General features: G+C 55.0%; 59 non-coding genes across 59 annotated transcripts; 47 read left to right on the top strand and 12 right to left on the bottom strand.

The window, feature by feature from the left end:
• Window positions 1-868: 868 nt before the first annotated feature.
• On the top strand, window positions 869-941 carry Trnai-uau (transfer RNA isoleucine (anticodon UAU)). Its single transcript has one exon. It is a non-coding gene; the product is annotated as a tRNA-Ile (tRNA).
• Window positions 942-1,244: 303 nt separating this feature from the next.
• Trnae-uuc (transfer RNA glutamic acid (anticodon UUC)) lies at window positions 1,245-1,316 on the top strand. The gene has a single exon. It is a non-coding gene; the product is annotated as a tRNA-Glu (tRNA).
• A 198-nt stretch (window positions 1,317-1,514) lies between these two features.
• Trnai-aau (transfer RNA isoleucine (anticodon AAU)) lies at window positions 1,515-1,588 on the top strand. The gene has a single exon. It is a non-coding gene; the product is annotated as a tRNA-Ile (tRNA).
• A 611-nt stretch (window positions 1,589-2,199) lies between these two features.
• Window positions 2,200-2,271, bottom strand: Trnag-ucc (transfer RNA glycine (anticodon UCC)). Its single transcript has one exon. It is a non-coding gene; the product is annotated as a tRNA-Gly (tRNA).
• A 320-nt stretch (window positions 2,272-2,591) lies between these two features.
• On the top strand, window positions 2,592-2,662 carry Trnag-gcc (transfer RNA glycine (anticodon GCC)). The gene has a single exon. It is a non-coding gene; the product is annotated as a tRNA-Gly (tRNA).
• Window positions 2,663-3,037: 375 nt separating this feature from the next.
• Window positions 3,038-3,110, top strand: Trnai-uau (transfer RNA isoleucine (anticodon UAU)). Its single transcript has one exon. It is a non-coding gene; the product is annotated as a tRNA-Ile (tRNA).
• A 303-nt stretch (window positions 3,111-3,413) lies between these two features.
• Trnae-uuc (transfer RNA glutamic acid (anticodon UUC)) lies at window positions 3,414-3,485 on the top strand. The gene has a single exon. It is a non-coding gene; the product is annotated as a tRNA-Glu (tRNA).
• A 198-nt stretch (window positions 3,486-3,683) lies between these two features.
• Window positions 3,684-3,757, top strand: Trnai-aau (transfer RNA isoleucine (anticodon AAU)). The gene has a single exon. It is a non-coding gene; the product is annotated as a tRNA-Ile (tRNA).
• A 601-nt stretch (window positions 3,758-4,358) lies between these two features.
• Window positions 4,359-4,430, bottom strand: Trnag-ucc (transfer RNA glycine (anticodon UCC)). Its single transcript has one exon. It is a non-coding gene; the product is annotated as a tRNA-Gly (tRNA).
• A 320-nt stretch (window positions 4,431-4,750) lies between these two features.
• On the top strand, window positions 4,751-4,821 carry Trnag-gcc (transfer RNA glycine (anticodon GCC)). The gene has a single exon. It is a non-coding gene; the product is annotated as a tRNA-Gly (tRNA).
• A 375-nt stretch (window positions 4,822-5,196) lies between these two features.
• Trnai-uau (transfer RNA isoleucine (anticodon UAU)) lies at window positions 5,197-5,269 on the top strand. Its single transcript has one exon. It is a non-coding gene; the product is annotated as a tRNA-Ile (tRNA).
• Window positions 5,270-5,572: 303 nt separating this feature from the next.
• Window positions 5,573-5,644, top strand: Trnae-uuc (transfer RNA glutamic acid (anticodon UUC)). The gene has a single exon. It is a non-coding gene; the product is annotated as a tRNA-Glu (tRNA).
• Window positions 5,645-5,842: 198 nt separating this feature from the next.
• On the top strand, window positions 5,843-5,916 carry Trnai-aau (transfer RNA isoleucine (anticodon AAU)). Its single transcript has one exon. It is a non-coding gene; the product is annotated as a tRNA-Ile (tRNA).
• Window positions 5,917-6,527: 611 nt separating this feature from the next.
• On the bottom strand, window positions 6,528-6,599 carry Trnag-ucc (transfer RNA glycine (anticodon UCC)). Its single transcript has one exon. It is a non-coding gene; the product is annotated as a tRNA-Gly (tRNA).
• Window positions 6,600-6,919: 320 nt separating this feature from the next.
• On the top strand, window positions 6,920-6,990 carry Trnag-gcc (transfer RNA glycine (anticodon GCC)). The gene has a single exon. It is a non-coding gene; the product is annotated as a tRNA-Gly (tRNA).
• A 375-nt stretch (window positions 6,991-7,365) lies between these two features.
• Trnai-uau (transfer RNA isoleucine (anticodon UAU)) lies at window positions 7,366-7,438 on the top strand. The gene has a single exon. It is a non-coding gene; the product is annotated as a tRNA-Ile (tRNA).
• A 303-nt stretch (window positions 7,439-7,741) lies between these two features.
• Trnae-uuc (transfer RNA glutamic acid (anticodon UUC)) lies at window positions 7,742-7,813 on the top strand. The gene has a single exon. It is a non-coding gene; the product is annotated as a tRNA-Glu (tRNA).
• A 198-nt stretch (window positions 7,814-8,011) lies between these two features.
• Trnai-aau (transfer RNA isoleucine (anticodon AAU)) lies at window positions 8,012-8,085 on the top strand. Its single transcript has one exon. It is a non-coding gene; the product is annotated as a tRNA-Ile (tRNA).
• Window positions 8,086-8,696: 611 nt separating this feature from the next.
• Window positions 8,697-8,768, bottom strand: Trnag-ucc (transfer RNA glycine (anticodon UCC)). Its single transcript has one exon. It is a non-coding gene; the product is annotated as a tRNA-Gly (tRNA).
• A 320-nt stretch (window positions 8,769-9,088) lies between these two features.
• On the top strand, window positions 9,089-9,159 carry Trnag-gcc (transfer RNA glycine (anticodon GCC)). The gene has a single exon. It is a non-coding gene; the product is annotated as a tRNA-Gly (tRNA).
• Window positions 9,160-9,534: 375 nt separating this feature from the next.
• Window positions 9,535-9,607, top strand: Trnai-uau (transfer RNA isoleucine (anticodon UAU)). Its single transcript has one exon. It is a non-coding gene; the product is annotated as a tRNA-Ile (tRNA).
• Window positions 9,608-9,910: 303 nt separating this feature from the next.
• On the top strand, window positions 9,911-9,982 carry Trnae-uuc (transfer RNA glutamic acid (anticodon UUC)). The gene has a single exon. It is a non-coding gene; the product is annotated as a tRNA-Glu (tRNA).
• Window positions 9,983-10,180: 198 nt separating this feature from the next.
• Window positions 10,181-10,254, top strand: Trnai-aau (transfer RNA isoleucine (anticodon AAU)). The gene has a single exon. It is a non-coding gene; the product is annotated as a tRNA-Ile (tRNA).
• Window positions 10,255-10,865: 611 nt separating this feature from the next.
• Trnag-ucc (transfer RNA glycine (anticodon UCC)) lies at window positions 10,866-10,937 on the bottom strand. The gene has a single exon. It is a non-coding gene; the product is annotated as a tRNA-Gly (tRNA).
• A 320-nt stretch (window positions 10,938-11,257) lies between these two features.
• Trnag-gcc (transfer RNA glycine (anticodon GCC)) lies at window positions 11,258-11,328 on the top strand. Its single transcript has one exon. It is a non-coding gene; the product is annotated as a tRNA-Gly (tRNA).
• Window positions 11,329-11,703: 375 nt separating this feature from the next.
• Trnai-uau (transfer RNA isoleucine (anticodon UAU)) lies at window positions 11,704-11,776 on the top strand. The gene has a single exon. It is a non-coding gene; the product is annotated as a tRNA-Ile (tRNA).
• Window positions 11,777-12,079: 303 nt separating this feature from the next.
• Trnae-uuc (transfer RNA glutamic acid (anticodon UUC)) lies at window positions 12,080-12,151 on the top strand. The gene has a single exon. It is a non-coding gene; the product is annotated as a tRNA-Glu (tRNA).
• A 198-nt stretch (window positions 12,152-12,349) lies between these two features.
• Window positions 12,350-12,423, top strand: Trnai-aau (transfer RNA isoleucine (anticodon AAU)). The gene has a single exon. It is a non-coding gene; the product is annotated as a tRNA-Ile (tRNA).
• Window positions 12,424-13,034: 611 nt separating this feature from the next.
• Window positions 13,035-13,106, bottom strand: Trnag-ucc (transfer RNA glycine (anticodon UCC)). Its single transcript has one exon. It is a non-coding gene; the product is annotated as a tRNA-Gly (tRNA).
• Window positions 13,107-13,426: 320 nt separating this feature from the next.
• On the top strand, window positions 13,427-13,497 carry Trnag-gcc (transfer RNA glycine (anticodon GCC)). The gene has a single exon. It is a non-coding gene; the product is annotated as a tRNA-Gly (tRNA).
• Window positions 13,498-13,872: 375 nt separating this feature from the next.
• Trnai-uau (transfer RNA isoleucine (anticodon UAU)) lies at window positions 13,873-13,945 on the top strand. The gene has a single exon. It is a non-coding gene; the product is annotated as a tRNA-Ile (tRNA).
• A 303-nt stretch (window positions 13,946-14,248) lies between these two features.
• On the top strand, window positions 14,249-14,320 carry Trnae-uuc (transfer RNA glutamic acid (anticodon UUC)). Its single transcript has one exon. It is a non-coding gene; the product is annotated as a tRNA-Glu (tRNA).
• A 198-nt stretch (window positions 14,321-14,518) lies between these two features.
• Window positions 14,519-14,592, top strand: Trnai-aau (transfer RNA isoleucine (anticodon AAU)). Its single transcript has one exon. It is a non-coding gene; the product is annotated as a tRNA-Ile (tRNA).
• A 611-nt stretch (window positions 14,593-15,203) lies between these two features.
• On the bottom strand, window positions 15,204-15,275 carry Trnag-ucc (transfer RNA glycine (anticodon UCC)). Its single transcript has one exon. It is a non-coding gene; the product is annotated as a tRNA-Gly (tRNA).
• A 320-nt stretch (window positions 15,276-15,595) lies between these two features.
• Window positions 15,596-15,666, top strand: Trnag-gcc (transfer RNA glycine (anticodon GCC)). Its single transcript has one exon. It is a non-coding gene; the product is annotated as a tRNA-Gly (tRNA).
• A 375-nt stretch (window positions 15,667-16,041) lies between these two features.
• Trnai-uau (transfer RNA isoleucine (anticodon UAU)) lies at window positions 16,042-16,114 on the top strand. Its single transcript has one exon. It is a non-coding gene; the product is annotated as a tRNA-Ile (tRNA).
• Window positions 16,115-16,417: 303 nt separating this feature from the next.
• On the top strand, window positions 16,418-16,489 carry Trnae-uuc (transfer RNA glutamic acid (anticodon UUC)). Its single transcript has one exon. It is a non-coding gene; the product is annotated as a tRNA-Glu (tRNA).
• A 198-nt stretch (window positions 16,490-16,687) lies between these two features.
• On the top strand, window positions 16,688-16,761 carry Trnai-aau (transfer RNA isoleucine (anticodon AAU)). Its single transcript has one exon. It is a non-coding gene; the product is annotated as a tRNA-Ile (tRNA).
• A 611-nt stretch (window positions 16,762-17,372) lies between these two features.
• Window positions 17,373-17,444, bottom strand: Trnag-ucc (transfer RNA glycine (anticodon UCC)). Its single transcript has one exon. It is a non-coding gene; the product is annotated as a tRNA-Gly (tRNA).
• A 320-nt stretch (window positions 17,445-17,764) lies between these two features.
• Trnag-gcc (transfer RNA glycine (anticodon GCC)) lies at window positions 17,765-17,835 on the top strand. The gene has a single exon. It is a non-coding gene; the product is annotated as a tRNA-Gly (tRNA).
• A 375-nt stretch (window positions 17,836-18,210) lies between these two features.
• Trnai-uau (transfer RNA isoleucine (anticodon UAU)) lies at window positions 18,211-18,283 on the top strand. Its single transcript has one exon. It is a non-coding gene; the product is annotated as a tRNA-Ile (tRNA).
• A 303-nt stretch (window positions 18,284-18,586) lies between these two features.
• Window positions 18,587-18,658, top strand: Trnae-uuc (transfer RNA glutamic acid (anticodon UUC)). The gene has a single exon. It is a non-coding gene; the product is annotated as a tRNA-Glu (tRNA).
• A 198-nt stretch (window positions 18,659-18,856) lies between these two features.
• Trnai-aau (transfer RNA isoleucine (anticodon AAU)) lies at window positions 18,857-18,930 on the top strand. The gene has a single exon. It is a non-coding gene; the product is annotated as a tRNA-Ile (tRNA).
• Window positions 18,931-19,541: 611 nt separating this feature from the next.
• On the bottom strand, window positions 19,542-19,613 carry Trnag-ucc (transfer RNA glycine (anticodon UCC)). Its single transcript has one exon. It is a non-coding gene; the product is annotated as a tRNA-Gly (tRNA).
• A 320-nt stretch (window positions 19,614-19,933) lies between these two features.
• Trnag-gcc (transfer RNA glycine (anticodon GCC)) lies at window positions 19,934-20,004 on the top strand. The gene has a single exon. It is a non-coding gene; the product is annotated as a tRNA-Gly (tRNA).
• Window positions 20,005-20,379: 375 nt separating this feature from the next.
• Trnai-uau (transfer RNA isoleucine (anticodon UAU)) lies at window positions 20,380-20,452 on the top strand. Its single transcript has one exon. It is a non-coding gene; the product is annotated as a tRNA-Ile (tRNA).
• Window positions 20,453-20,755: 303 nt separating this feature from the next.
• Window positions 20,756-20,827, top strand: Trnae-uuc (transfer RNA glutamic acid (anticodon UUC)). The gene has a single exon. It is a non-coding gene; the product is annotated as a tRNA-Glu (tRNA).
• A 198-nt stretch (window positions 20,828-21,025) lies between these two features.
• Trnai-aau (transfer RNA isoleucine (anticodon AAU)) lies at window positions 21,026-21,099 on the top strand. Its single transcript has one exon. It is a non-coding gene; the product is annotated as a tRNA-Ile (tRNA).
• Window positions 21,100-21,710: 611 nt separating this feature from the next.
• On the bottom strand, window positions 21,711-21,782 carry Trnag-ucc (transfer RNA glycine (anticodon UCC)). The gene has a single exon. It is a non-coding gene; the product is annotated as a tRNA-Gly (tRNA).
• Window positions 21,783-22,102: 320 nt separating this feature from the next.
• Window positions 22,103-22,173, top strand: Trnag-gcc (transfer RNA glycine (anticodon GCC)). Its single transcript has one exon. It is a non-coding gene; the product is annotated as a tRNA-Gly (tRNA).
• A 375-nt stretch (window positions 22,174-22,548) lies between these two features.
• Trnai-uau (transfer RNA isoleucine (anticodon UAU)) lies at window positions 22,549-22,621 on the top strand. Its single transcript has one exon. It is a non-coding gene; the product is annotated as a tRNA-Ile (tRNA).
• Window positions 22,622-22,924: 303 nt separating this feature from the next.
• Window positions 22,925-22,996, top strand: Trnae-uuc (transfer RNA glutamic acid (anticodon UUC)). Its single transcript has one exon. It is a non-coding gene; the product is annotated as a tRNA-Glu (tRNA).
• A 198-nt stretch (window positions 22,997-23,194) lies between these two features.
• Window positions 23,195-23,268, top strand: Trnai-aau (transfer RNA isoleucine (anticodon AAU)). Its single transcript has one exon. It is a non-coding gene; the product is annotated as a tRNA-Ile (tRNA).
• Window positions 23,269-23,879: 611 nt separating this feature from the next.
• Window positions 23,880-23,951, bottom strand: Trnag-ucc (transfer RNA glycine (anticodon UCC)). Its single transcript has one exon. It is a non-coding gene; the product is annotated as a tRNA-Gly (tRNA).
• Window positions 23,952-24,271: 320 nt separating this feature from the next.
• On the top strand, window positions 24,272-24,342 carry Trnag-gcc (transfer RNA glycine (anticodon GCC)). Its single transcript has one exon. It is a non-coding gene; the product is annotated as a tRNA-Gly (tRNA).
• A 375-nt stretch (window positions 24,343-24,717) lies between these two features.
• Trnai-uau (transfer RNA isoleucine (anticodon UAU)) lies at window positions 24,718-24,790 on the top strand. Its single transcript has one exon. It is a non-coding gene; the product is annotated as a tRNA-Ile (tRNA).
• Window positions 24,791-25,093: 303 nt separating this feature from the next.
• Trnae-uuc (transfer RNA glutamic acid (anticodon UUC)) lies at window positions 25,094-25,165 on the top strand. The gene has a single exon. It is a non-coding gene; the product is annotated as a tRNA-Glu (tRNA).
• Window positions 25,166-25,363: 198 nt separating this feature from the next.
• On the top strand, window positions 25,364-25,437 carry Trnai-aau (transfer RNA isoleucine (anticodon AAU)). The gene has a single exon. It is a non-coding gene; the product is annotated as a tRNA-Ile (tRNA).
• A 611-nt stretch (window positions 25,438-26,048) lies between these two features.
• Window positions 26,049-26,120, bottom strand: Trnag-ucc (transfer RNA glycine (anticodon UCC)). Its single transcript has one exon. It is a non-coding gene; the product is annotated as a tRNA-Gly (tRNA).
• Window positions 26,121-26,151: the final 31 nt, after the last annotated feature.

Here is a 26,151-nt window from a genome sequence, read left to right as displayed (position 1 = left end):
GCCAAGTTAAGGACGTGTGTACTTATTTAGCGTACATGTGGGATGCGCATTCCCATGTAAAGCGGCTCAAGCATTACAACGAACTTTTTGCCAATTTTCTCCGTGCGGCGTTACAACATGGTTACGCGAAGACGTTCAATCATTGATACACGTAAAACTCTATTGAAGACTGAGGGGGCTATCGCTTATTGTTCATTTTTCAGTCATTTTTCTTTGCATTTCACCTGATGGTTTTGATGCGTCTGTGAGGATATTATGCGCTGCAGAAGAAAAATATATTTCATTTCTTTTATCTGACTTACAGCAGTGATGCATTTCGTTTCTCACATGGAAGTGACAATATGATTTTACTTTCCTTTCCCTACCTTTTTCTAATGAACTTCAGAGTGGGTTTTTAGTTTGTCTTCTCCAAGCGCATCTTGTTCTCCAAGAATGGACATGGCATTTATTGTGTTTTACGCGGGCGGCCCGGGTTCGATTCCCGGCCGATGCATCATTTTGCTTTTCCCGCGGCGCCGTGTGGCTTGCGCGCTTGAGATGCACGATCCACAAGAATGTATAGCGGGATTCCCTTGAGAAGAACCGAGAACGCAGCACGCGCGGTTCCCCACTCGGACGCTCGCGTCATGTTCTTCGGACTGGGGTCCGCCTGGCCTCACAAGTTGCTGTGTCCAGGTGCCTCCGAGGCATTGAACTTGAACGACGGGGGGTGCTGCCTATGGTTGCAAAAGCTGCAGCAACACCGCAATCAACTGGGCCGGCAATGCACGTGTAGCAACAGAACGCGTTAACCACGAAGTAATGTATCTCTGCGTCTAACATTGGGTACACTGCTTACCCAGTTTCGAGGACCAGCGGTCCGCACCGTGCCTCGGTAGCACAGTAGGCAGAGCGTAAGTCTTATAATTTTGAGGTCGTGAGTTCGATCCTCACCTGGGGCATTTAATTTTCTGTGACTCACGGTGGTGCTGTCGCTAGGGCTCGACGTTATTTCTTGTTTGTTATCCACAACGTTTCAACGCTTCAGCGAGAAAATGTTTACTTCCTGTTATCGATACTTACAGCTTTCCTTTTCCTCTTCTCCCAGTAGAGCAAGAAGCCAAAAGCATTGCTCTGAGACTTTTGAGGTGCGCGCCTTGCCAGTCAGTATGCGCAAAGACGCTCGCAAAGAGAGAAGGGTGCCGACGCGGGACTCGGCACGAAATGTGCGAGAGACCATCCGATCCGTCGACCGAACGCCCAAATCCGGTGTGGTCTAGTGGCTAGGATACCTGGCTTTCACCCAGGAGGCCCGGGTTCGATTCCCGGTACCGGAACGGAATTTTTTCCACACGAATCGTGACAAGTTTGAGCTGTTTGAGCGGCCGTTTCCCGTCCTGCTCGCAATATAGCTACTGTTTCGTGACCGTCAGCAGAATATAGACTAGGGAAGCAGACACACGACGACCATAGAAATGGTGTATGGCTTCATGCCAGCGGTTTCCAGCGTAGGGCTGAGCTACTGCATCTGCCGAGGCCCGTTAGCTCAGTTGGTTAGAGCGTCGTGCTAATAACGCGAAGGTCGTGGGTTCGATCCCCCAACGGGCCAGTACGCTTTTACTACTACGAAAAGGCAGCGCCGATTTCAGCTGGCGAGTGTAATGACCAAAAGATCATCGCCCTGCGTCGACGTTGACAGAGGATCCGAACCCGACTTGTCGGCAAGCGCTACAGCATTCGCTCGGCAATGGCCACAGTATGTTGAATACGCTGGTTCTCATACGGCAAAGAGAAAATGAAAGAAAATGTCCGATTGCCGACGTGTAACAACTTTGGCCCTTGTCAGTGCTTGGGCGGGGGACCTCATGGGAACACAGGGTACTGTTGGCAATTTTGCTTCCTATTTTTCTTTCTCCTTTCTTTTCGCAGCTGCAGCCCGATTCAGTCAGGGAGACGCCACCGTGTAATGAAGCGGCGTGCTGTGTGTCCACCGCCTCGCCTCTCCTTGCCTCTCTCAGTCGTTTCTCGTGCTTGTCGTGTTGATATAGGCCGACTGGAGAGCGTCAGCTCTCGCGTCAGCTGAGCAAAGTCGAGACAAGTCGAGACTCGAGGTGAATCGACGCACACGCTATAGGGTGGCCTGCAGCGAGTAAGATGGGAGAGAAACATTAATTGAAGGACGCGTGGCAAAAGTACTCATACGCAAAAGTAAAAGCCGGCTGCGGTGGCCGGGAATCGAACCCGGATCAACTGCTTGGAAGGCAACTATGCTGACCATTACACCACCACCGCACGGTTTCCGTCCGCGCACGCCGCGCTGTGTCTGCTTCCCGCCTGTCGGCGGCGGCTCAAGGTGGTCGTAGCTGTAGGCGCATTACGGGGTAGGTGAGCGCATCCAGACAGCGTCTCTACGCACATTTCGCGTCCTTTGGCAAGAGTCGTCGCGTGCGTGCGCCGCAAGAGTACTTAGGCGATCGCGTTCGGGCGTCATTTTTAAGCAGTGCAGTGCAGGATTCAGCGTCTGTAGCATTCTCTCGAGAGGATGCGACGGCGCTGGACGGCAGTCGCACTTTCCCCTCAGACGTCTGCCGCGGAAAGCTCCAGGAAGCTGAGCATCGGTGGTTCAGTGGTAGAATGCTCGCCTGCCACGCGGGCGGCCCGGGTTCGATTCCCGGCCGATGCATCATTTTGCTTTTCCCGCGGCGCCGTGTGGCTTGCGCGCTTGAGATGCACGATCCACAAGAATGTATAGCGGGATTCCCTTGAGAAGAACCGAGAACGCAGCACGCGCGGTTCCCCACTCGGACGCTCGCGTCATGTTCTTCGGACTGGGGTCCGCCTGGCCTCACAAGTTGCTGTGTCCAGGTGCCTCCGAGGCATTGAACTTGAACGACGGGGGGTGCTGCCTATGGTTGCAAAAGCTGCAGCAACACCGCAATCAACTGGGCCGGCAATGCACGTGTAGCAACAGAACGCGTTAACCACGAAGTAATGTATCTCTGCGTCTAACATTGGGTACACTGCTTACCCAGTTTCGAGGACCAGCGGTCCGCACCGTGCCTCGGTAGCACAGTAGGCAGAGCGTAAGTCTTATAATTTTGAGGTCGTGAGTTCGATCCTCACCTGGGGCATTTAATTTTCTGTGACTCACGGTGGTGCTGTCGCTAGGGCTCGACGTTATTTCTTGTTTGTTATCCACAACGTTTCAACGCTTCAGCGAGAAAATGTTTACTTCCTGTTATCGATACTTACAGCTTTCCTTTTCCTCTTCTCCCAGTAGAGCAAGAAGCCAAAAGCATTGCTCTGAGACTTTTGAGGTGCGCGCCTTGCCAGTCAGTATGCGCAAAGACGCTCGCAAAGAGAGAAGGGTGCCGACGCGGGACTCGGCACGAAATGTGCGAGAGACCATCCGATCCGTCGACCGAACGCCCAAATCCGGTGTGGTCTAGTGGCTAGGATACCTGGCTTTCACCCAGGAGGCCCGGGTTCGATTCCCGGTACCGGAACGGAATTTTTTCCACACGAATCGTGACAAGTTTGAGCTGTTTGAGCGGCCGTTTCCCGTCCTGCTCGCAATATAGCTACTGTTTCGTGACCGTCAGCAGAATATAGACTAGGGAAGCAGACACACGACGACCATAGAAATGGTGTATGGCTTCATGCCAGCGGTTTCCAGCGTAGGGCTGAGCTACTGCATCTGCCGAGGCCCGTTAGCTCAGTTGGTTAGAGCGTCGTGCTAATAACGCGAAGGTCGTGGGTTCGATCCCCCAACGGGCCAGTACGCTTTTACTACTACGAAAAGGCAGCGCCGATTTCAGCTGGCGAGTGTAATGACCAAAAGATCATCGCCCTGCGTCGACGTTGACAGAGGATCCGAACCCGACTTGTCGGCAAGCGCTACAGCATTCGCTCGGCAATGGCCACAGTATGTTGAATACGCTGGTTCTCATACGGCAAAGAGAAAATGAAAGAAAATGTCCGATTGCCGACGTGTAACAACTTTGGCCCTTGTCAGTGCTTGGGCGGGGGACCTCATGGGAACACAGGGTACTGTTGGCAATTTTGCTTCCTATTTTTCTTTCTCCTTTCTTTTCGCAGCTGCAGCCCGATTCAGTCAGGGAGACGCCACCCTGTAATGAAGCGGCGTGCTGTGTGTCCACCGCCTCGCCTCTCCTTGCCTCTCTCAGTCGTTTCTCGTGCTTGTCGTGTTGATATAGGCCGACTGGAGAGCGTCAGCTCTCGCGTCAGCTGAGCAAAGTCGAGACTCGAGGTGAATCGACGCACACGCTATAGGGTGGCCTGCAGCGAGTAAGATGGGAGAGAAACATTAATTGAAGGACGCGTGGCAAAAGTACTCATACGCAAAAGTAAAAGCCGGCTGCGGTGGCCGGGAATCGAACCCGGATCAACTGCTTGGAAGGCAACTATGCTGACCATTACACCACCACCGCACGGTTTCCGTCCGCGCACGCCGCGCTGTGTCTGCTTCCCGCCTGTCGGCGGCGGCTCAAGGTGGTCGTAGCTGTAGGCGCATTACGGGGTAGGCGAGCGCATCCAGACAGCGTCTCTACGCACATTTCGCGTCCTTTGGCAAGAGTCGTCGCGTGCGTGCGCCGCAAGAGTACTTAGGCGATCGCGTTCGGGCGTCATTTTTAAGCAGTGCAGTGCAGGATTCAGCGTCTGTAGCATTCTCTCGAGAGGATGCGACGGCGCTGGACGGCAGTCGCACTTTCCCCTCAGACGTCTGCCGCGGAAAGCTCCAGGAAGCTGAGCATCGGTGGTTCAGTGGTAGAATGCTCGCCTGCCACGCGGGCGGCCCGGGTTCGATTCCCGGCCGATGCATCATTTTGCTTTTCCCGCGGCGCCGTGTGGCTTGCGCGCTTGAGATGCACGATCCACAAGAATGTATAGCGGGATTCCCTTGAGAAGAACCGAGAACGCAGCACGCGCGGTTCCCCACTCGGACGCTCGCGTCATGTTCTTCGGACTGGGGTCCGCCTGGCCTCACAAGTTGCTGTGTCCAGGTGCCTCCGAGGCATTGAACTTGAACGACGGGGGGTGCTGCCTATGGTTGCAAAAGCTGCAGCAACACCGCAATCAACTGGGCCGGCAATGCACGTGTAGCAACAGAACGCGTTAACCACGAAGTAATGTATCTCTGCGTCTAACATTGGGTACACTGCTTACCCAGTTTCGAGGACCAGCGGTCCGCACCGTGCCTCGGTAGCACAGTAGGCAGAGCGTAAGTCTTATAATTTTGAGGTCGTGAGTTCGATCCTCACCTGGGGCATTTAATTTTCTGTGACTCACGGTGGTGCTGTCGCTAGGGCTCGACGTTATTTCTTGTTTGTTATCCACAACGTTTCAACGCTTCAGCGAGAAAATGTTTACTTCCTGTTATCGATACTTACAGCTTTGCTTTTCCTCTTCTCCCAGTAGAGCAAGAAGCCAAAAGCATTGCTCTGAGACTTTTGAGGTGCGCGCCTTGCCAGTCAGTATGCGCAAAGACGCTCGCAAAGAGAGAAGGGTGCCGACGCGGGACTCGGCACGAAATGTGCGAGAGACCATCCGATCCGTCGACCGAACGCCCAAATCCGGTGTGGTCTAGTGGCTAGGATACCTGGCTTTCACCCAGGAGGCCCGGGTTCGATTCCCGGTACCGGAACGGAATTTTTTCCACACGAATCGTGACAAGTTTGAGCTGTTTGAGCGGCCGTTTCCCGTCCTGCTCGCAATATAGCTACTGTTTCGTGACCGTCAGCAGAATATAGACTAGGGAAGCAGACACACGACGACCATAGAAATGGTGTATGGCTTCATGCCAGCGGTTTCCAGCGTAGGGCTGAGCTACTGCATCTGCCGAGGCCCGTTAGCTCAGTTGGTTAGAGCGTCGTGCTAATAACGCGAAGGTCGTGGGTTCGATCCCCCAACGGGCCAGTACGCTTTTACTACTACGAAAAGGCAGCGCCGATTTCAGCTGGCGAGTGTAATGACCAAAAGATCATCGCCCTGCGTCGACGTTGACAGAGGATCCGAACCCGACTTGTCGGCAAGCGCTACAGCATTCGCTCGGCAATGGCCACAGTATGTTGAATACGCTGGTTCTCATACGGCAAAGAGAAAATGAAAGAAAATGTCCGATTGCCGACGTGTAACAACTTTGGCCCTTGTCAGTGCTTGGGCGGGGGACCTCATGGGAACACAGGGTACTGTTGGCAATTTTGCTTCCTATTTTTCTTTCTCCTTTCTTTTCGCAGCTGCAGCCCGATTCAGTCAGGGAGACGCCACCGTGTAATGAAGCGGCGTGCTGTGTGTCCACCGCCTCGCCTCTCCTTGCCTCTCTCAGTCGTTTCTCGTGCTTGTCGTGTTGATATAGGCCGACTGGAGAGCGTCAGCTCTCGCGTCAGCTGAGCAAAGTCGAGACAAGTCGAGACTCGAGGTGAATCGACGCACACGCTATAGGGTGGCCTGCAGCGAGTAAGATGGGAGAGAAACATTAATTGAAGGACGCGTGGCAAAAGTACTCATACGCAAAAGTAAAAGCCGGCTGCGGTGGCCGGGAATCGAACCCGGATCAACTGCTTGGAAGGCAACTATGCTGACCATTACACCACCACCGCACGGTTTCCGTCCGCGCACGCCGCGCTGTGTCTGCTTCCCGCCTGTCGGCGGCGGCTCAAGGTGGTCGTAGCTGTAGGCGCATTACGGGGTAGGCGAGCGCATCCAGACAGCGTCTCTACGCACATTTCGCGTCCTTTGGCAAGAGTCGTCGCGTGCGTGCGCCGCAAGAGTACTTAGGCGATCGCGTTCGGGCGTCATTTTTAAGCAGTGCAGTGCAGGATTCAGCGTCTGTAGCATTCTCTCGAGAGGATGCGACGGCGCTGGACGGCAGTCGCACTTTCCCCTCAGACGTCTGCCGCGGAAAGCTCCAGGAAGCTGAGCATCGGTGGTTCAGTGGTAGAATGCTCGCCTGCCACGCGGGCGGCCCGGGTTCGATTCCCGGCCGATGCATCATTTTGCTTTTCCCGCGGCGCCGTGTGGCTTGCGCGCTTGAGATGCACGATCCACAAGAATGTATAGCGGGATTCCCTTGAGAAGAACCGAGAACGCAGCACGCGCGGTTCCCCACTCGGACGCTCGCGTCATGTTCTTCGGACTGGGGTCCGCCTGGCCTCACAAGTTGCTGTGTCCAGGTGCCTCCGAGGCATTGAACTTGAACGACGGGGGGTGCTGCCTATGGTTGCAAAAGCTGCAGCAACACCGCAATCAACTGGGCCGGCAATGCACGTGTAGCAACAGAACGCGTTAACCACGAAGTAATGTATCTCTGCGTCTAACATTGGGTACACTGCTTACCCAGTTTCGAGGACCAGCGGTCCGCACCGTGCCTCGGTAGCACAGTAGGCAGAGCGTAAGTCTTATAATTTTGAGGTCGTGAGTTCGATCCTCACCTGGGGCATTTAATTTTCTGTGACTCACGGTGGTGCTGTCGCTAGGGCTCGACGTTATTTCTTGTTTGTTATCCACAACGTTTCAACGCTTCAGCGAGAAAATGTTTACTTCCTGTTATCGATACTTACAGCTTTGCTTTTCCTCTTCTCCCAGTAGAGCAAGAAGCCAAAAGCATTGCTCTGAGACTTTTGAGGTGCGCGCCTTGCCAGTCAGTATGCGCAAAGACGCTCGCAAAGAGAGAAGGGTGCCGACGCGGGACTCGGCACGAAATGTGCGAGAGACCATCCGATCCGTCGACCGAACGCCCAAATCCGGTGTGGTCTAGTGGCTAGGATACCTGGCTTTCACCCAGGAGGCCCGGGTTCGATTCCCGGTACCGGAACGGAATTTTTTCCACACGAATCGTGACAAGTTTGAGCTGTTTGAGCGGCCGTTTCCCGTCCTGCTCGCAATATAGCTACTGTTTCGTGACCGTCAGCAGAATATAGACTAGGGAAGCAGACACACGACGACCATAGAAATGGTGTATGGCTTCATGCCAGCGGTTTCCAGCGTAGGGCTGAGCTACTGCATCTGCCGAGGCCCGTTAGCTCAGTTGGTTAGAGCGTCGTGCTAATAACGCGAAGGTCGTGGGTTCGATCCCCCAACGGGCCAGTACGCTTTTACTACTACGAAAAGGCAGCGCCGATTTCAGCTGGCGAGTGTAATGACCAAAAGATCATCGCCCTGCGTCGACGTTGACAGAGGATCCGAACCCGACTTGTCGGCAAGCGCTACAGCATTCGCTCGGCAATGGCCACAGTATGTTGAATACGCTGGTTCTCATACGGCAAAGAGAAAATGAAAGAAAATGTCCGATTGCCGACGTGTAACAACTTTGGCCCTTGTCAGTGCTTGGGCGGGGGACCTCATGGGAACACAGGGTACTGTTGGCAATTTTGCTTCCTATTTTTCTTTCTCCTTTCTTTTCGCAGCTGCAGCCCGATTCAGTCAGGGAGACGCCACCGTGTAATGAAGCGGCGTGCTGTGTGTCCACCGCCTCGCCTCTCCTTGCCTCTCTCAGTCGTTTCTCGTGCTTGTCGTGTTGATATAGGCCGACTGGAGAGCGTCAGCTCTCGCGTCAGCTGAGCAAAGTCGAGACAAGTCGAGACTCGAGGTGAATCGACGCACACGCTATAGGGTGGCCTGCAGCGAGTAAGATGGGAGAGAAACATTAATTGAAGGACGCGTGGCAAAAGTACTCATACGCAAAAGTAAAAGCCGGCTGCGGTGGCCGGGAATCGAACCCGGATCAACTGCTTGGAAGGCAACTATGCTGACCATTACACCACCACCGCACGGTTTCCGTCCGCGCACGCCGCGCTGTGTCTGCTTCCCGCCTGTCGGCGGCGGCTCAAGGTGGTCGTAGCTGTAGGCGCATTACGGGGTAGGCGAGCGCATCCAGACAGCGTCTCTACGCACATTTCGCGTCCTTTGGCAAGAGTCGTCGCGTGCGTGCGCCGCAAGAGTACTTAGGCGATCGCGTTCGGGCGTCATTTTTAAGCAGTGCAGTGCAGGATTCAGCGTCTGTAGCATTCTCTCGAGAGGATGCGACGGCGCTGGACGGCAGTCGCACTTTCCCCTCAGACGTCTGCCGCGGAAAGCTCCAGGAAGCTGAGCATCGGTGGTTCAGTGGTAGAATGCTCGCCTGCCACGCGGGCGGCCCGGGTTCGATTCCCGGCCGATGCATCATTTTGCTTTTCCCGCGGCGCCGTGTGGCTTGCGCGCTTGAGATGCACGATCCACAAGAATGTATAGCGGGATTCCCATGAGAAGAACCGAGAACGCAGCACGCGCGGTTCCCCACTCGGACGCTCGCGTCATGTTCTTCGGACTGGGGTCCGCCTGGCCTCACAAGTTGCTGTGTCCAGGTGCCTCCGAGGCATTGAACTTGAACGACGGGGGGTGCTGCCTATGGTTGCAAAAGCTGCAGCAACACCGCAATCAACTGGGCCGGCAATGCACGTGTAGCAACAGAACGCGTTAACCACGAAGTAATGTATCTCTGCGTCTAACATTGGGTACACTGCTTACCCAGTTTCGAGGACCAGCGGTCCGCACCGTGCCTCGGTAGCACAGTAGGCAGAGCGTAAGTCTTATAATTTTGAGGTCGTGAGTTCGATCCTCACCTGGGGCATTTAATTTTCTGTGACTCACGGTGGTGCTGTCGCTAGGGCTCGACGTTATTTCTTGTTTGTTATCCACAACGTTTCAACGCTTCAGCGAGAAAATGTTTACTTCCTGTTATCGATACTTACAGCTTTCCTTTTCCTCTTCTCCCAGTAGAGCAAGAAGCCAAAAGCATTGCTCTGAGACTTTTGAGGTGCGCGCCTTGCCAGTCAGTATGCGCAAAGACGCTCGCAAAGAGAGAAGGGTGCCGACGCGGGACTCGGCACGAAATGTGCGAGAGACCATCCGATCCGTCGACCGAACGCCCAAATCCGGTGTGGTCTAGTGGCTAGGATACCTGGCTTTCACCCAGGAGGCCCGGGTTCGATTCCCGGTACCGGAACGGAATTTTTTCCACACGAATCGTGACAAGTTTGAGCTGTTTGAGCGGCCGTTTCCCGTCCTGCTCGCAATATAGCTACTGTTTCGTGACCGTCAGCAGAATATAGACTAGGGAAGCAGACACACGACGACCATAGAAATGGTGTATGGCTTCATGCCAGCGGTTTCCAGCGTAGGGCTGAGCTACTGCATCTGCCGAGGCCCGTTAGCTCAGTTGGTTAGAGCGTCGTGCTAATAACGCGAAGGTCGTGGGTTCGATCCCCCAACGGGCCAGTACGCTTTTACTACTACGAAAAGGCAGCGCCGATTTCAGCTGGCGAGTGTAATGACCAAAAGATCATCGCCCTGCGTCGACGTTGACAGAGGATCCGAACCCGACTTGTCGGCAAGCGCTACAGCATTCGCTCGGCAATGGCCACAGTATGTTGAATACGCTGGTTCTCATACGGCAAAGAGAAAATGAAAGAAAATGTCCGATTGCCGACGTGTAACAACTTTGGCCCTTGTCAGTGCTTGGGCGGGGGACCTCATGGGAACACAGGGTACTGTTGGCAATTTTGCTTCCTATTTTTCTTTCTCCTTTCTTTTCGCAGCTGCAGCCCGATTCAGTCAGGGAGACGCCACCGTGTAATGAAGCGGCGTGCTGTGTGTCCACCGCCTCGCCTCTCCTTGCCTCTCTCAGTCGTTTCTCGTGCTTGTCGTGTTGATATAGGCCGACTGGAGAGCGTCAGCTCTCGCGTCAGCTGAGCAAAGTCGAGACAAGTCGAGACTCGAGGTGAATCGACGCACACGCTATAGGGTGGCCTGCAGCGAGTAAGATGGGAGAGAAACATTAATTGAAGGACGCGTGGCAAAAGTACTCATACGCAAAAGTAAAAGCCGGCTGCGGTGGCCGGGAATCGAACCCGGATCAACTGCTTGGAAGGCAACTATGCTGACCATTACACCACCACCGCACGGTTTCCGTCCGCGCACGCCGCGCTGTGTCTGCTTCCCGCCTGTCGGCGGCGGCTCAAGGTGGTCGTAGCTGTAGGCGCATTACGGGGTAGGCGAGCGCATCCAGACAGCGTCTCTACGCACATTTCGCGTCCTTTGGCAAGAGTCGTCGCGTGCGTGCGCCGCAAGAGTACTTAGGCGATCGCGTTCGGGCGTCATTTTTAAGCAGTGCAGTGCAGGATTCAGCGTCTGTAGCATTCTCTCGAGAGGATGCGACGGCGCTGGACGGCAGTCGCACTTTCCCCTCAGACGTCTGCCGCGGAAAGCTCCAGGAAGCTGAGCATCGGTGGTTCAGTGGTAGAATGCTCGCCTGCCACGCGGGCGGCCCGGGTTCGATTCCCGGCCGATGCATCATTTTGCTTTTCCCGCGGCGCCGTGTGGCTTGCGCGCTTGAGATGCACGATCCACAAGAATGTATAGCGGGATTCCCTTGAGAAGAACCGAGAACGCAGCACGCGCGGTTCCCCACTCGGACGCTCGCGTCATGTTCTTCGGACTGGGGTCCGCCTGGCCTCACAAGTTGCTGTGTCCAGGTGCCTCCGAGGCATTGAACTTGAACGACGGGGGGTGCTGCCTATGGTTGCAAAAGCTGCAGCAACACCGCAATCAACTGGGCCGGCAATGCACGTGTAGCAACAGAACGCGTTAACCACGAAGTAATGTATCTCTGCGTCTAACATTGGGTACACTGCTTACCCAGTTTCGAGGACCAGCGGTCCGCACCGTGCCTCGGTAGCACAGTAGGCAGAGCGTAAGTCTTATAATTTTGAGGTCGTGAGTTCGATCCTCACCTGGGGCATTTAATTTTCTGTGACTCACGGTGGTGCTGTCGCTAGGGCTCGACGTTATTTCTTGTTTGTTATCCACAACGTTTCAACGCTTCAGCGAGAAAATGTTTACTTCCTGTTATCGATACTTACAGCTTTGCTTTTCCTCTTCTCCCAGTAGAGCAAGAAGCCAAAAGCATTGCTCTGAGACTTTTGAGGTGCGCGCCTTGCCAGTCAGTATGCGCAAAGACGCTCGCAAAGAGAGAAGGGTGCCGACGCGGGACTCGGCACGAAATGTGCGAGAGACCATCCGATCCGTCGACCGAACGCCCAAATCCGGTGTGGTCTAGTGGCTAGGATACCTGGCTTTCACCCAGGAGGCCCGGGTTCGATTCCCGGTACCGGAACGGAATTTTTTCCACACGAATCGTGACAAGTTTGAGCTGTTTGAGCGGCCGTTTCCCGTCCTGCTCGCAATATAGCTACTGTTTCGTGACCGTCAGCAGAATATAGACTAGGGAAGCAGACACACGACGACCATAGAAATGGTGTATGGCTTCATGCCAGCGGTTTCCAGCGTAGGGCTGAGCTACTGCATCTGCCGAGGCCCGTTAGCTCAGTTGGTTAGAGCGTCGTGCTAATAACGCGAAGGTCGTGGGTTCGATCCCCCAACGGGCCAGTACGCTTTTACTACTACGAAAAGGCAGCGCCGATTTCAGCTGGCGAGTGTAATGACCAAAAGATCATCGCCCTGCGTCGACGTTGACAGAGGATCCGAACCCGACTTGTCGGCAAGCGCTACAGCATTCGCTCGGCAATGGCCACAGTATGTTGAATACGCTGGTTCTCATACGGCAAAGAGAAAATGAAAGAAAATGTCCGATTGCCGACGTGTAACAACTTTGGCCCTTGTCAGTGCTTGGGCGGGGGACCTCATGGGAACACAGGGTACTGTTGGCAATTTTGCTTCCTATTTTTCTTTCTCCTTTCTTTTCGCAGCTGCAGCCCGATTCAGTCAGGGAGACGCCACCGTGTAATGAAGCGGCGTGCTGTGTGTCCACCGCCTCGCCTCTCCTTGCCTCTCTCAGTCGTTTCTCGTGCTTGTCGTGTTGATATAGGCCGACTGGAGAGCGTCAGCTCTCGCGTCAGCTGAGCAAAGTCGAGACAAGTCGAGACTCGAGGTGAATCGACGCACACGCTATAGGGTGGCCTGCAGCGAGTAAGATGGGAGAGAAACATTAATTGAAGGACGCGTGGCAAAAGTACTCATACGCAAAAGTAAAAGCCGGCTGCGGTGGCCGGGAATCGAACCCGGATCAACTGCTTGGAAGGCAACTATGCTGACCATTACACCACCACCGCACGGTTTCCGTCCGCGCACGCCGCGCTGTGTCTGCTTCCCGCCTGTCGGCGGCGGCTCAAGGTGGTCGTAGCTGTAGGCGCATTACGGGGTAGGTGAGCGCATCCAGACAGCGTCTCTACGCACATTTCGCGTCCTTTGGCAAGAGTCGTCGCGTGCGTGCGCCGCAAGAGTACTTAGGCGATCGCGTTCGGGCGTCATTTTTAAGCAGTGCAGTGCAGGATTCAGCGTCTGTAGCATTCTCTCGAGAGGATGCGACGGCGCTGGACGGCAGTCGCACTTTCCCCTCAGACGTCTGCCGCGGAAAGCTCCAGGAAGCTGAGCATCGGTGGTTCAGTGGTAGAATGCTCGCCTGCCACGCGGGCGGCCCGGGTTCGATTCCCGGCCGATGCATCATTTTGCTTTTCCCGCGGCGCCGTGTGGCTTGCGCGCTTGAGATGCACGATCCACAAGAATGTATAGCGGGATTCCCTTGAGAAGAACCGAGAACGCAGCACGCGCGGTTCCCCACTCGGACGCTCGCGTCATGTTCTTCGGACTGGGGTCCGCCTGGCCTCACAAGTTGCTGTGTCCAGGTGCCTCCGAGGCATTGAACTTGAACGACGGGGGGTGCTGCCTATGGTTGCAAAAGCTGCAGCAACACCGCAATCAACTGGGCCGGCAATGCACGTGTAGCAACAGAACGCGTTAACCACGAAGTAATGTATCTCTGCGTCTAACATTGGGTACACTGCTTACCCAGTTTCGAGGACCAGCGGTCCGCACCGTGCCTCGGTAGCACAGTAGGCAGAGCGTAAGTCTTATAATTTTGAGGTCGTGAGTTCGATCCTCACCTGGGGCATTTAATTTTCTGTGACTCACGGTGGTGCTGTCGCTAGGGCTCGACGTTATTTCTTGTTTGTTATCCACAACGTTTCAACGCTTCAGCGAGAAAATGTTTACTTCCTGTTATCGATACTTACAGCTTTGCTTTTCCTCTTCTCCCAGTAGAGCAAGAAGCCAAAAGCATTGCTCTGAGACTTTTGAGGTGCGCGCCTTGCCAGTCAGTATGCGCAAAGACGCTCGCAAAGAGAGAAGGGTGCCGACGCGGGACTCGGCACGAAATGTGCGAGAGACCATCCGATCCGTCGACCGAACGCCCAAATCCGGTGTGGTCTAGTGGCTAGGATACCTGGCTTTCACCCAGGAGGCCCGGGTTCGATTCCCGGTACCGGAACGGAATTTTTTCCACACGAATCGTGACAAGTTTGAGCTGTTTGAGCGGCCGTTTCCCGTCCTGCTCGCAATATAGCTACTGTTTCGTGACCGTCAGCAGAATATAGACTAGGGAAGCAGACACACGACGACCATAGAAATGGTGTATGGCTTCATGCCAGCGGTTTCCAGCGTAGGGCTGAGCTACTGCATCTGCCGAGGCCCGTTAGCTCAGTTGGTTAGAGCGTCGTGCTAATAACGCGAAGGTCGTGGGTTCGATCCCCCAACGGGCCAGTACGCTTTTACTACTACGAAAAGGCAGCGCCGATTTCAGCTGGCGAGTGTAATGACCAAAAGATCATCGCCCTGCGTCGACGTTGACAGAGGATCCGAACCCGACTTGTCGGCAAGCGCTACAGCATTCGCTCGGCAATGGCCACAGTATGTTGAATACGCTGGTTCTCATACGGCAAAGAGAAAATGAAAGAAAATGTCCGATTGCCGACGTGTAACAACTTTGGCCCTTGTCAGTGCTTGGGCGGGGGACCTCATGGGAACACAGGGTACTGTTGGCAATTTTGCTTCCTATTTTTCTTTCTCCTTTCTTTTCGCAGCTGCAGCCCGATTCAGTCAGGGAGACGCCACCGTGTAATGAAGCGGCGTGCTGTGTGTCCACCGCCTCGCCTCTCCTTGCCTCTCTCAGTCGTTTCTCGTGCTTGTCGTGTTGATATAGGCCGACTGGAGAGCGTCAGCTCTCGCGTCAGCTGAGCAAAGTCGAGACAAGTCGAGACTCGAGGTGAATCGACGCACACGCTATAGGGTGGCCTGCAGCGAGTAAGATGGGAGAGAAACATTAATTGAAGGACGCGTGGCAAAAGTACTCATACGCAAAAGTAAAAGCCGGCTGCGGTGGCCGGGAATCGAACCCGGATCAACTGCTTGGAAGGCAACTATGCTGACCATTACACCACCACCGCACGGTTTCCGTCCGCGCACGCCGCGCTGTGTCTGCTTCCCGCCTGTCGGCGGCGGCTCAAGGTGGTCGTAGCTGTAGGCGCATTACGGGGTAGGCGAGCGCATCCAGACAGCGTCTCTACGCACATTTCGCGTCCTTTGGCAAGAGTCGTCGCGTGCGTGCGCCGCAAGAGTACTTAGGCGATCGCGTTCGGGCGTCATTTTTAAGCAGTGCAGTGCAGGATTCAGCGTCTGTAGCATTCTCTCGAGAGGATGCGACGGCGCTGGACGGCAGTCGCACTTTCCCCTCAGACGTCTGCCGCGGAAAGCTCCAGGAAGCTGAGCATCGGTGGTTCAGTGGTAGAATGCTCGCCTGCCACGCGGGCGGCCCGGGTTCGATTCCCGGCCGATGCATCATTTTGCTTTTCCCGCGGCGCCGTGTGGCTTGCGCGCTTGAGATGCACGATCCACAAGAATGTATAGCGGGATTCCCTTGAGAAGAACCGAGAACGCAGCACGCGCGGTTCCCCACTCGGACGCTCGCGTCATGTTCTTCGGACTGGGGTCCGCCTGGCCTCACAAGTTGCTGTGTCCAGGTGCCTCCGAGGCATTGAACTTGAACGACGGGGGGTGCTGCCTATGGTTGCAAAAGCTGCAGCAACACCGCAATCAACTGGGCCGGCAATGCACGTGTAGCAACAGAACGCGTTAACCACGAAGTAATGTATCTCTGCGTCTAACATTGGGTACACTGCTTACCCAGTTTCGAGGACCAGCGGTCCGCACCGTGCCTCGGTAGCACAGTAGGCAGAGCGTAAGTCTTATAATTTTGAGGTCGTGAGTTCGATCCTCACCTGGGGCATTTAATTTTCTGTGACTCACGGTGGTGCTGTCGCTAGGGCTCGACGTTATTTCTTGTTTGTTATCCACAACGTTTCAACGCTTCAGCGAGAAAATGTTTACTTCCTGTTATCGATACTTACAGCTTTGCTTTTCCTCTTCTCCCAGTAGAGCAAGAAGCCAAAAGCATTGCTCTGAGACTTTTGAGGTGCGCGCCTTGCCAGTCAGTATGCGCAAAGACGCTCGCAAAGAGAGAAGGGTGCCGACGCGGGACTCGGCACGAAATGTGCGAGAGACCATCCGATCCGTCGACCGAACGCCCAAATCCGGTGTGGTCTAGTGGCTAGGATACCTGGCTTTCACCCAGGAGGCCCGGGTTCGATTCCCGGTACCGGAACGGAATTTTTTCCACACGAATCGTGACAAGTTTGAGCTGTTTGAGCGGCCGTTTCCCGTCCTGCTCGCAATATAGCTACTGTTTCGTGACCGTCAGCAGAATATAGACTAGGGAAGCAGACACACGACGACCATAGAAATGGTGTATGGCTTCATGCCAGCGGTTTCCAGCGTAGGGCTGAGCTACTGCATCTGCCGAGGCCCGTTAGCTCAGTTGGTTAGAGCGTCGTGCTAATAACGCGAAGGTCGTGGGTTCGATCCCCCAACGGGCCAGTACGCTTTTACTACTACGAAAAGGCAGCGCCGATTTCAGCTGGCGAGTGTAATGACCAAAAGATCATCGCCCTGCGTCGACGTTGACAGAGGATCCGAACCCGACTTGTCGGCAAGCGCTACAGCATTCGCTCGGCAATGGCCACAGTATGTTGAATACGCTGGTTCTCATACGGCAAAGAGAAAATGAAAGAAAATGTCCGATTGCCGACGTGTAACAACTTTGGCCCTTGTCAGTGCTTGGGCGGGGGACCTCATGGGAACACAGGGTACTGTTGGCAATTTTGCTTCCTATTTTTCTTTCTCCTTTCTTTTCGCAGCTGCAGCCCGATTCAGTCAGGGAGACGCCACCGTGTAATGAAGCGGCGTGCTGTGTGTCCACCGCCTCGCCTCTCCTTGCCTCTCTCAGTCGTTTCTCGTGCTTGTCGTGTTGATATAGGCCGACTGGAGAGCGTCAGCTCTCGCGTCAGCTGAGCAAAGTCGAGACAAGTCGAGACTCGAGGTGAATCGACGCACACGCTATAGGGTGGCCTGCAGCGAGTAAGATGGGAGAGAAACATTAATTGAAGGACGCGTGGCAAAAGTACTCATACGCAAAAGTAAAAGCCGGCTGCGGTGGCCGGGAATCGAACCCGGATCAACTGCTTGGAAGGCAACTATGCTGACCATTACACCACCACCGCACGGTTTCCGTCCGCGCACGCCGCGCTGTGTCTGCTTCCCGCCTGTCGGCGGCGGCTCAAGGTGGTCGTAGCTGTAGGCGCATTACGGGGTAGGCGAGCGCATCCAGACAGCGTCTCTACGCACATTTCGCGTCCTTTGGCAAGAGTCGTCGCGTGCGTGCGCCGCAAGAGTACTTAGGCGATCGCGTTCGGGCGTCATTTTTAAGCAGTGCAGTGCAGGATTCAGCGTCTGTAGCATTCTCTCGAGAGGATGCGACGGCGCTGGACGGCAGTCGCACTTTCCCCTCAGACGTCTGCCGCGGAAAGCTCCAGGAAGCTGAGCATCGGTGGTTCAGTGGTAGAATGCTCGCCTGCCACGCGGGCGGCCCGGGTTCGATTCCCGGCCGATGCATCATTTTGCTTTTCCCGCGGCGCCGTGTGGCTTGCGCGCTTGAGATGCACGATCCACAAGAATGTATAGCGGGATTCCCTTGAGAAGAACCGAGAACGCAGCACGCGCGGTTCCCCACTCGGACGCTCGCGTCATGTTCTTCGGACTGGGGTCCGCCTGGCCTCACAAGTTGCTGTGTCCAGGTGCCTCCGAGGCATTGAACTTGAACGACGGGGGGTGCTGCCTATGGTTGCAAAAGCTGCAGCAACACCGCAATCAACTGGGCCGGCAATGCACGTGTAGCAACAGAACGCGTTAACCACGAAGTAATGTATCTCTGCGTCTAACATTGGGTACACTGCTTACCCAGTTTCGAGGACCAGCGGTCCGCACCGTGCCTCGGTAGCACAGTAGGCAGAGCGTAAGTCTTATAATTTTGAGGTCGTGAGTTCGATCCTCACCTGGGGCATTTAATTTTCTGTGACTCACGGTGGTGCTGTCGCTAGGGCTCGACGTTATTTCTTGTTTGTTATCCACAACGTTTCAACGCTTCAGCGAGAAAATGTTTACTTCCTGTTATCGATACTTACAGCTTTGCTTTTCCTCTTCTCCCAGTAGAGCAAGAAGCCAAAAGCATTGCTCTGAGACTTTTGAGGTGCGCGCCTTGCCAGTCAGTATGCGCAAAGACGCTCGCAAAGAGAGAAGGGTGCCGACGCGGGACTCGGCACGAAATGTGCGAGAGACCATCCGATCCGTCGACCGAACGCCCAAATCCGGTGTGGTCTAGTGGCTAGGATACCTGGCTTTCACCCAGGAGGCCCGGGTTCGATTCCCGGTACCGGAACGGAATTTTTTCCACACGAATCGTGACAAGTTTGAGCTGTTTGAGCGGCCGTTTCCCGTCCTGCTCGCAATATAGCTACTGTTTCGTGACCGTCAGCAGAATATAGACTAGGGAAGCAGACACACGACGACCATAGAAATGGTGTATGGCTTCATGCCAGCGGTTTCCAGCGTAGGGCTGAGCTACTGCATCTGCCGAGGCCCGTTAGCTCAGTTGGTTAGAGCGTCGTGCTAATAACGCGAAGGTCGTGGGTTCGATCCCCCAACGGGCCAGTACGCTTTTACTACTACGAAAAGGCAGCGCCGATTTCAGCTGGCGAGTGTAATGACCAAAAGATCATCGCCCTGCGTCGACGTTGACAGAGGATCCGAACCCGACTTGTCGGCAAGCGCTACAGCATTCGCTCGGCAATGGCCACAGTATGTTGAATACGCTGGTTCTCATACGGCAAAGAGAAAATGAAAGAAAATGTCCGATTGCCGACGTGTAACAACTTTGGCCCTTGTCAGTGCTTGGGCGGGGGACCTCATGGGAACACAGGGTACTGTTGGCAATTTTGCTTCCTATTTTTCTTTCTCCTTTCTTTTCGCAGCTGCAGCCCGATTCAGTCAGGGAGACGCCACCGTGTAATGAAGCGGCGTGCTGTGTGTCCACCGCCTCGCCTCTCCTTGCCTCTCTCAGTCGTTTCTCGTGCTTGTCGTGTTGATATAGGCCGACTGGAGAGCGTCAGCTCTCGCGTCAGCTGAGCAAAGTCGAGACAAGTCGAGACTCGAGGTGAATCGACGCACACGCTATAGGGTGGCCTGCAGCGAGTAAGATGGGAGAGAAACATTAATTGAAGGACGCGTGGCAAAAGTACTCATACGCAAAAGTAAAAGCCGGCTGCGGTGGCCGGGAATCGAACCCGGATCAACTGCTTGGAAGGCAACTATGCTGACCATTACACCACCACCGCACGGTTTCCGTCCGCGCACGCCGCGCTGTGTCTGCTTCCCGCCTGTCGGCGGCGGCTCAAGGTGGTCGTAGCTGTAGGCGCATTACGGGGTAGGCGAGCGCATCCAGACAGCGTCTCTACGCACATTTCGCGTCCTTTGGCAAGAGTCGTCGCGTGCGTGCGCCGCAAGAGTACTTAGGCGATCGCGTTCGGGCGTCATTTTTAAGCAGTGCAGTGCAGGATTCAGCGTCTGTAGCATTCTCTCGAGAGGATGCGACGGCGCTGGACGGCAGTCGCACTTTCCCCTCAGACGTCTGCCGCGGAAAGCTCCAGGAAGCTGAGCATCGGTGGTTCAGTGGTAGAATGCTCGCCTGCCACGCGGGCGGCCCGGGTTCGATTCCCGGCCGATGCATCATTTTGCTTTTCCCGCGGCGCCGTGTGGCTTGCGCGCTTGAGATGCACGATCCACAAGAATGTATAGCGGGATTCCCTTGAGAAGAACCGAGAACGCAGCACGCGCGGTTCCCCACTCGGACGCTCGCGTCATGTTCTTCGGACTGGGGTCCGCCTGGCCTCACAAGTTGCTGTGTCCAGGTGCCTCCGAGGCATTGAACTTGAACGACGGGGGGTGCTGCCTATGGTTGCAAAAGCTGCAGCAACACCGCAATCAACTGGGCCGGCAATGCACGTGTAGCAACAGAACGCGTTAACCACGAAGTAATGTATCTCTGCGTCTAACATTGGGTACACTGCTTACCCAGTTTCGAGGACCAGCGGTCCGCACCGTGCCTCGGTAGCACAGTAGGCAGAGCGTAAGTCTTATAATTTTGAGGTCGTGAGTTCGATCCTCACCTGGGGCATTTAATTTTCTGTGACTCACGGTGGTGCTGTCGCTAGGGCTCGACGTTATTTCTTGTTTGTTATCCACAACGTTTCAACGCTTCAGCGAGAAAATGTTTACTTCCTGTTATCGATACTTACAGCTTTCCTTTTCCTCTTCTCCCAGTAGAGCAAGAAGCCAAAAGCATTGCTCTGAGACTTTTGAGGTGCGCGCCTTGCCAGTCAGTATGCGCAAAGACGCTCGCAAAGAGAGAAGGGTGCCGACGCGGGACTCGGCACGAAATGTGCGAGAGACCATCCGATCCGTCGACCGAACGCCCAAATCCGGTGTGGTCTAGTGGCTAGGATACCTGGCTTTCACCCAGGAGGCCCGGGTTCGATTCCCGGTACCGGAACGGAATTTTTTCCACACGAATCGTGACAAGTTTGAGCTGTTTGAGCGGCCGTTTCCCGTCCTGCTCGCAATATAGCTACTGTTTCGTGACCGTCAGCAGAATATAGACTAGGGAAGCAGACACACGACGACCATAGAAATGGTGTATGGCTTCATGCCAGCGGTTTCCAGCGTAGGGCTGAGCTACTGCATCTGCCGAGGCCCGTTAGCTCAGTTGGTTAGAGCGTCGTGCTAATAACGCGAAGGTCGTGGGTTCGATCCCCCAACGGGCCAGTACGCTTTTACTACTACGAAAAGGCAGCGCCGATTTCAGCTGGCGAGTGTAATGACCAAAAGATCATCGCCCTGCGTCGACGTTGACAGAGGATCCGAACCCGACTTGTCGGCAAGCGCTACAGCATTCGCTCGGCAATGGCCACAGTATGTTGAATACGCTGGTTCTCATACGGCAAAGAGAAAATGAAAGAAAATGTCCGATTGCCGACGTGTAACAACTTTGGCCCTTGTCAGTGCTTGGGCGGGGGACCTCATGGGAACACAGGGTACTGTTGGCAATTTTGCTTCCTATTTTTCTTTCTCCTTTCTTTTCGCAGCTGCAGCCCGATTCAGTCAGGGAGACGCCACCGTGTAATGAAGCGGCGTGCTGTGTGTCCACCGCCTCGCCTCTCCTTGCCTCTCTCAGTCGTTTCTCGTGCTTGTCGTGTTGATATAGGCCGACTGGAGAGCGTCAGCTCTCGCGTCAGCTGAGCAAAGTCGAGACAAGTCGAGACTCGAGGTGAATCGACGCACACGCTATAGGGTGGCCTGCAGCGAGTAAGATGGGAGAGAAACATTAATTGAAGGACGCGTGGCAAAAGTACTCATACGCAAAAGTAAAAGCCGGCTGCGGTGGCCGGGAATCGAACCCGGATCAACTGCTTGGAAGGCAACTATGCTGACCATTACACCACCACCGCACGGTTTCCGTCCGCGCACGCCGCGCTGTGTCTGCTTCCCGCCTGTCGGCGGCGGCTCAAGGTGGTCGTAGCTGTAGGCGCATTACGGGGTAGGCGAGCGCATCCAGACAGCGTCTCTACGCACATTTCGCGTCCTTTGGCAAGAGTCGTCGCGTGCGTGCGCCGCAAGAGTACTTAGGCGATCGCGTTCGGGCGTCATTTTTAAGCAGTGCAGTGCAGGATTCAGCGTCTGTAGCATTCTCTCGAGAGGATGCGACGGCGCTGGACGGCAGTCGCACTTTCCCCTCAGACGTCTGCCGCGGAAAGCTCCAGGAAGCTGAGCATCGGTGGTTCAGTGGTAGAATGCTCGCCTGCCACGCGGGCGGCCCGGGTTCGATTCCCGGCCGATGCATCATTTTGCTTTTCCCGCGGCGCCGTGTGGCTTGCGCGCTTGAGATGCACGATCCACAAGAATGTATAGCGGGATTCCCTTGAGAAGAACCGAGAACGCAGCACGCGCGGTTCCCCACTCGGACGCTCGCGTCATGTTCTTCGGACTGGGGTCCGCCTGGCCTCACAAGTTGCTGTGTCCAGGTGCCTCCGAGGCATTGAACTTGAACGACGGGGGGTGCTGCCTATGGTTGCAAAAGCTGCAGCAACACCGCAATCAACTGGGCCGGCAATGCACGTGTAGCAACAGAACGCGTTAACCACGAAGTAATGTATCTCTGCGTCTAACATTGGGTACACTGCTTACCCAGTTTCGAGGACCAGCGGTCCGCACCGTGCCTCGGTAGCACAGTAGGCAGAGCGTAAGTCTTATAATTTTGAGGTCGTGAGTTCGATCCTCACCTGGGGCATTTAATTTTCTGTGACTCACGGTGGTGCTGTCGCTAGGGCTCGACGTTATTTCTTGTTTGTTATCCACAACGTTTCAACGCTTCAGCGAGAAAATGTTTACTTCCTGTTATCGATACTTACAGCTTTGCTTTTCCTCTTCTCCCAGTAGAGCAAGAAGCCAAAAGCATTGCTCTGAGACTTTTGAGGTGCGCGCCTTGCCAGTCAGTATGCGCAAAGACGCTCGCAAAGAGAGAAGGGTGCCGACGCGGGACTCGGCACGAAATGTGCGAGAGACCATCCGATCCGTCGACCGAACGCCCAAATCCGGTGTGGTCTAGTGGCTAGGATACCTGGCTTTCACCCAGGAGGCCCGGGTTCGATTCCCGGTACCGGAACGGAATTTTTTCCACACGAATCGTGACAAGTTTGAGCTGTTTGAGCGGCCGTTTCCCGTCCTGCTCGCAATATAGCTACTGTTTCGTGACCGTCAGCAGAATATAGACTAGGGAAGCAGACACACGACGACCATAGAAATGGTGTATGGCTTCATGCCAGCGGTTTCCAGCGTAGGGCTGAGCTACTGCATCTGCCGAGGCCCGTTAGCTCAGTTGGTTAGAGCGTCGTGCTAATAACGCGAAGGTCGTGGGTTCGATCCCCCAACGGGCCAGTACGCTTTTACTACTACGAAAAGGCAGCGCCGATTTCAGCTGGCGAGTGTAATGACCAAAAGATCATCGCCCTGCGTCGACGTTGACAGAGGATCCGAACCCGACTTGTCGGCAAGCGCTACAGCATTCGCTCGGCAATGGCCACAGTATGTTGAATACGCTGGTTCTCATACGGCAAAGAGAAAATGAAAGAAAATGTCCGATTGCCGACGTGTAACAACTTTGGCCCTTGTCAGTGCTTGGGCGGGGGACCTCATGGGAACACAGGGTACTGTTGGCAATTTTGCTTCCTATTTTTCTTTCTCCTTTCTTTTCGCAGCTGCAGCCCGATTCAGTCAGGGAGACGCCACCGTGTAATGAAGCGGCGTGCTGTGTGTCCACCGCCTCGCCTCTCCTTGCCTCTCTCAGTCGTTTCTCGTGCTTGTCGTGTTGATATAGGCCGACTGGAGAGCGTCAGCTCTCGCGTCAGCTGAGCAAAGTCGAGACAAGTCGAGACTCGAGGTGAATCGACGCACACGCTATAGGGTGGCCTGCAGCGAGTAAGATGGGAGAGAAACATTAATTGAAGGACGCGTGGCAAAAGTACTCATACGCAAAAGTAAAAGCCGGCTGCGGTGGCCGGGAATCGAACCCGGATCAACTGCTTGGAAGGCAACTATGCTGACCATTACACCACCACCGCACGGTTTCCGTCCGCGCACGCCGCGCTGTGTCTGCTTCCCGCCTGTCGGCGGCGGCTCAAGGTGGTCGTAGCTGTAGGCGCATTACGGGGTAGGCGAGCGCATCCAGACAGCGTCTCTACGCACATTTCGCGTCCTTTGGCAAGAGTCGTCGCGTGCGTGCGCCGCAAGAGTACTTAGGCGATCGCGTTCGGGCGTCATTTTTAAGCAGTGCAGTGCAGGATTCAGCGTCTGTAGCATTCTCTCGAGAGGATGCGACGGCGCTGGACGGCAGTCGCACTTTCCCCTCAGACGTCTGCCGCGGAAAGCTCCAGGAAGCTGAGCATCGGTGGTTCAGTGGTAGAATGCTCGCCTGCCACGCGGGCGGCCCGGGTTCGATTCCCGGCCGATGCATCATTGTGCTTTTCCCGCGGCGCCGTGTGGCTTGCGCGCTTGAGATGCACGATCCACAAGAATGTATAGCGGGATTCCCTTGAGAAGAACCGAGAACGCAGCACGCGCGGTTCCCCACTCGGACGCTCGCGTCATGTTCTTCGGACTGGGGTCCGCCTGGCCTCACAAGTTGCTGTGTCCAGGTGCCTCCGAGGCATTGAACTTGAACGACAGGGGGTGCTGCCTATGGTTGCAAAAGCTGCAGCAACACCGCAATCAACTGGGCCGGCAATGCACGTGTAGCAACAGAACGCGTTAACCACGAAGTAATGTATCTCTGCGTCTAACATTGGGTACACTGCTTACCCAGTTTCGAGGACCAGCGGTCCGCACCGTGCCTCGGTAGCACAGTAGGCAGAGCGTAAGTCTTATAATTTTGAGGTCGTGAGTTCGATCCTCACCTGGGGCATTTAATTTTCTGTGACTCACGGTGGTGCTGTCGCTAGGGCTCGACGTTATTTCTTGTTTGTTATCCACAACGTTTCAACGCTTCAGCGAGAAAATGTTTACTTCCTGTTATCGATACTTACAGCTTTCCTTTTCCTCTTCTCCCAGTAGAGCAAGAAGCCAAAAGCATTGCTCTGAGACTTTTGAGGTGCGCGCCTTGCCAGTCAGTATGCGCAAAGACGCTCGCAAAGAGAGAAGGGTGCCGACGCGGGACTCGGCACGAAATGTGCGAGAGACCATCCGATCCGTCGACCGAACGCCCAAATCCGGTGTGGTCTAGTGGCTAGGATACCTGGCTTTCACCCAGGAGGCCCGGGTTCGATTCCCGGTACCGGAACGGAATTTTTTCCACACGAATCGTGACAAGTTTGAGCTGTTTGAGCGGCCGTTTCCCGTCCTGCTCGCAATATAGCTACTGTTTCGTGACCGTCAGCAGAATATAGACTAGGGAAGCAGACACACGACGACCATAGAAATGGTGTATGGCTTCATGCCAGCGGTTTCCAGCGTAGGGCTGAGCTACTGCATCTGCCGAGGCCCGTTAGCTCAGTTGGTTAGAGCGTCGTGCTAATAACGCGAAGGTCGTGGGTTCGATCCCCCAACGGGCCAGTACGCTTTTACTACTACGAAAAGGCAGCGCCGATTTCAGCTGGCGAGTGTAATGACCAAAAGATCATCGCCCTGCGTCGACGTTGACAGAGGATCCGAACCCGACTTGTCGGCAAGCGCTACAGCATTCGCTCGGCAATGGCCACAGTATGTTGAATACGCTGGTTCTCATACGGCAAAGAGAAAATGAAAGAAAATGTCCGATTGCCGACGTGTAACAACTTTGGCCCTTGTCAGTGCTTGGGCGGGGGACCTCATGGGAACACAGGGTACTGTTGGCAATTTTGCTTCCTATTTTTCTTTCTCCTTTCTTTTCGCAGCTGCAGCCCGATTCAGTCAGGGAGACGCCACCGTGTAATGAAGCGGCGTGCTGTGTGTCCACCGCCTCGCCTCTCCTTGCCTCTCTCAGTCGTTTCTCGTGCTTGTCGTGTTGATATAGGCCGACTGGAGAGCGTCAGCTCTCGCGTCAGCTGAGCAAAGTCGAGACAAGTCGAGACTCGAGGTGAATCGACGCACACGCTATAGGGTGGCCTGCAGCGAGTAAGATGGGAGAGAAACATTAATTGAAGGACGCGTGGCAAAAGTACTCATACGCAAAAGTAAAAGCCGGCTGCGGTGGCCGGGAATCGAACCCGGATCAACTGCTTGGAAGGCAACTATGCTGACCATTACACCACCACCGCACGGTTTCCGTCCGCGCACGCCGCGCTGTGT

This window comes from Schistocerca cancellata, unplaced genomic scaffold (assembly GCF_023864275.1).
Source record: "Schistocerca cancellata isolate TAMUIC-IGC-003103 unplaced genomic scaffold, iqSchCanc2.1 HiC_scaffold_1082, whole genome shotgun sequence".
Lineage (NCBI taxonomy): Eukaryota > Metazoa > Arthropoda > Insecta > Orthoptera > Acrididae > Schistocerca > Schistocerca cancellata.
The sequence above is the reverse complement of the archived record's forward strand: the minus strand, read 5'-3'. Positions and strand labels throughout refer to the sequence as shown.